At 45.2% G+C, this 4,395-nt stretch overlaps 1 pseudogene; it reads right to left on the reverse strand.

Annotated features, from left to right (window-relative positions):
- Positions 1-1,004: 1,004 nt before the first annotated feature.
- Positions 1,005-2,126, reverse strand: LOC139355911 (syncytin-1-like; annotated as a pseudogene).
- Between the last annotated feature and the right edge of the window lie 2,269 nt (positions 2,127-4,395).

Raw genomic sequence — 4,395 nt, forward strand, 5'->3', positions numbered from 1 at the left:
TTCCACTGATGTGCTCCTCTTGATGTCCCCCTGCCTGTGTCTGCCTGCTAGCGTCTTGGGAGTTTTTATAGGCACAGGATGGGGTTGTGGCAGGCCAGGGTGGTCTTGGGAAATGCAACATTTGGGCGGGAAATGCAACATTTGGGCAGGAAATGCCTGTCCTCACCTAGGTCCATGGGGGTGGAACCCTAGCCAGGGACCATGCCCTCCTCTACCCAGCGCTTCCCTTCCCCAACCCCCATTCTGTATCCTTTAAAGGGACCACACTCTTCCCTTCCCAGCACTTCCATATCACTATTACATATTACCTCACACCAACCAGAGAGGAATGTTTTTGCTGCCACCATTTTGCAGACAAAAGAACAGAACTAAATAATTTGCTTAACACCAAACAGCTAACAACTGATACAACTAGGATTTAACCCTAGGTCTGATGAACTCTGAATAAACTCTTTCTGGCTACATCCTATAAAATCACAGTGATAAGGATAGAGTGAAAAAATTAAATTCACAAACTTCAGAATTCCATAATTAGGGCATGCAATCTAAAGTCAGACGAAATAGAAAGGCAATTTAAAGTCAGATGAAAACATTACCTTACTAAATGGTCAGGAAATGGTAAGGAACTTTTTTTTTTTTTTGCAGTTGCAAGATTTAATAGAGTGAAAACATAGCTCTCATACAAAGGGAGGGGACCCAAAGAGGGTAGCCATTGCCAGCTTGAATGCCTGGGTTTATATCCCTATCATTGTCCTCCCACTGTGCTCTCAGGTAATAGATGATTGGCTATTTCTTTATCTCCTGTTAGTAAGCTCCCTTTACTATCTGGTTGGTTGGGTGCGAGCTAAGTTGCAAGCTCCATATTTAAAGGTAGAAGTAGTCACCTTCCCAGCTAGGCTTAGGGATTCTTAGTCGGCCTGGGAAATCCAGCTAGTCCTGTCTCTCTGTTCCGCCTCTCAACAGGAAAACCCAAGTGCTGTTGGGGAGGTTGGCTGATGACTGCTCTAACTGCTTCCTGCTGAATTGGGGTGTAGTAGCGGTTGTGCAGTTGAGCTTTCCTCAGGAGGGGTGCCTTTGATGTCATTAACATTGGAGTATGGGCTAGCAGGCTGGTCCAGGAGTCCGAGGTAGATCTTAGTCATGGACTGCATCTGGGGCTCCATTTGAAGAACCATTTGTAGTTTCACAGTTTCGATTCTGGAAGAGACAAACTTAACTAGGAGGTTAAAGATACAGGGTCCAAAGAGGAGAAGCAATATTATAGCTGCTAGAGGTCCTAAGAAGGGGAGAATCCAGGGCATGCATTGACTGAGGAAGCCCCAGTGTCTAGTGTTTTGAAGCTCCTCTGCTCTATGTTGTATTCGATCTTGAATTTCTTTAACTTTCTCGGTGACAATTCCAGATTGATTAACATAATAACAGCATTCTTCCCCTAAAAATAAACAGGTTCCCCCTCTTTTGGCAGTTAGCAAGTCTAAAACTCTTCAGTTTTGAAGGACTACTGCTGCTAGGGAGTTAAGTTGATCTTGCAAGGTGACCAGGGAGTCGGAGACCCATTCCATGTCACCATTTAATTCTTGAGATATTTTGTAGTAGAACTGAGTAGAGGTTGTGATACTGCTAATTCCAGTACCTAGACTGCCTACCACTCCTGCTCTGATAACAAAAGGAAGAATGGGTACTCTTTTGTTGTGGGGCTTAGGTACAACATGATTGTATAAATCTTGTTCAGAGTAGATGGTCATGGGGGCACTAAGAATGAGAGGAAGCACACAGATTCTGAAGAGCCATTCAAACAATGATAAGCTGAGGTACCACGAAAAAAAAAATACTCCTGAGGGTAGGCAGACTATTCGTGTGGGAGGAGTTACCCACCTGATGCATTGAGAGTTGGTTGTGTCTATAATATTGCTAAATTTTACACAGGTGAGGTTTGAGGTATGGGTTATTTCCAGATTGGAAACAAGAGGTCCTACTAAAACGGAAGTAGTGTTTACTTTTGTGCTGGAGTTGTTCCACTGTTCAGGTACAGGGATTGAAATGTATGGCCTGAAGTGCAGGGAGAGACACATCCAATAGTTAGTAGGGTTTTGGGATGAGGATAAGCCACTATGGGCTGGATACATTCCTCACTGAGGGCCCTGGTGCCTTTGGATAATTTTTGCCCTAAGTATTTAAACTGCTGTGAGCAGAGCTGAGTCTTTGGTTTGGAAACCTGTAGCCACAGGTGGTGACGAAATTAAAGAATGCTTGGGTGGCTTGATGGCACAAGGTTTCCGAATGGGTGGCTAAAAGTAAATCATCCACGTACCAAAGGACAAGAGTGTCCAGGTATGAGAACTGACTCAAGTCTTAGGCTAATTCCTGGACAAATAGATGAGGGCTATCCCTGAACCCTTGGGGTAAAACAGTCCAGGTGAGTTGAGATGTTGGGTCCGAAGGATCTTCAAAGGCAAACAAGAATTGAGAGTCAGGATGTACAGGGATGCAGAAAAAGGTGTCCTTAAGGTCCAGGACTGTAAACCACTCTGCTTCCTCTGGTATTTGGGAAAGCAGAGTATAAGGGTTAGGGACAACTGGGTATAGAAGGACAACGGCCTCATTGATAATCCTGAGATCTTGCACTAGCTTCCACTGTCCTTTGGGTTTCTGTACTCCTAAAATTGGAGTATTGCAGGGGCTATTGCATGGTTTTACTAGGTCTTGGGCTTTTAGGTCCTTAACAATCTTTTGGAGTCCTTGTTGGGCCTAAGCCTATGAATTATTCAATGATGTCCGCTATAACACAGGGAAAGGAAGGAAATCCTACTGCCTTTCTGGAGAGACTAAGGGAGGCATTGAGGAAGCATACCTCCCTGTCACCTGACTCTATTGAAGGCCAACTAATCCTAAAGGATAAGTTTATCACTCAGTCAGCTGCAGACATTAGAAAACAAACATCAAGGCCGGGCGCGGTGGCTCAAGCCTGTAATCCCAGCACTTTGGGAGGCTGAGACGGGCAGATCACGAGGTCAGGAGATCGAGACCATCCTGGCTAACACGGTGAAACCCCGTCTCTACTCAAAAAATACAAAAAACTAGCCGGGCAAGGTGGTGGGCGCCTGTAGTCCCAGCTACTCGGGAGGCTGAGGCAGGAGAATGGCGTGAACCCGGGAGGCGGAGCTTGCAGTGAGCTGAGATCCAGCCACTGCACTCCAGCCTGGGCGACAGAGCCAGACTCCGTCTCAAAAAAAAAAAAAAAAAAAAAAAAAAAAGAAAACAAACATCAAAAGTCTGCCTTAGGCCCGGAGCAAAACTTAGAAACCCTATTGAACTTGGCAACCTCGTTTTTTTATAATAGAGATCAGGAGGAGCAGGTGGAATGGGACAAATGGGATAAAAAAAGGCCACCGCTTTTGTCATGGCCCTCAGGCAACTGGACTTTGGAGGCTCTGGAAAAGGGAAAAGCTGGGCAAATCGAATGCCTAATAGGGCTTGCTTCCAGTGCGGTCTACAAGGACATTTTAAAAAAGATTGTCCAAGTAGAAGTAAGCCGCCCCCTCGTCCATGCCCCTTATGTCAAGGGAATCACTGGAAGGCCCACTGACCCAGAGGATGAAGGTCCTCTGAGTCAGAAGCCACTAGCCAGATGATCCAGCAGCAGGACTGAGGGTGCCTGGGGTAAGCGCCAGCCCATGCCATTACACTCACAGAGCCCCGGGTATGCTTGACCATTGAGGGCCAGGAGGTTAACTGTCTCCTGGACACTGGCACAGCCTTCTCCATCTTACTCTCCTGTCCCAGACAACTGTCCTCCAGATCTCACTATCTGAGAGGTCCTAGGACAGCCAGTCACCATAGATACTTCTCCCAGCCACTAAGTTGTGACTGGGAAACTTTACTCTTTTCACATGCTTTTCTAATTATGCCGAAAGCCCCACTCTGTTGTTAGGGAGAGACAGTCTAGCAAAAGCAAGGGCCATTATACACCTGAACATAGGAGAAGGAACGCCCGTTTGTTGTCCCCTACTTGAGGAAGGAATTAATCGTGAAGTCTGGGCAACAGAAGGACAATATGGATGAGCAAAGAATGCCCGTCCTGTTCAAGTTAAACTAAAGGATTCCGCTTCCTTTCCCTACCAAGGGTAAGGAACTTTTACCACTTAGGGCCCTTTGAGAAAATTAGAAGAAATTTCATAATGTATTATTTTGAAAACTTTGAAAATAGAGTTGAAGTCCTTATGTTTCCATTTACATCCCACCTACTCTCCTTCCTTCCCCATAAGTTCCTGTTGTTTTTATACCTTACATAAATAATGTCATTAAAAAATCAATAAATGCAAAAATTGTATGCTATACATAATACTGGACAACTTGGTATTGTCACTAACCATGACGTTTTCAAGATCGAGCATT

This window comes from Macaca nemestrina, chromosome 1 (assembly GCF_043159975.1).
Source record: "Macaca nemestrina isolate mMacNem1 chromosome 1, mMacNem.hap1, whole genome shotgun sequence".
NCBI lineage: Eukaryota > Metazoa > Chordata > Mammalia > Primates > Cercopithecidae > Macaca > Macaca nemestrina.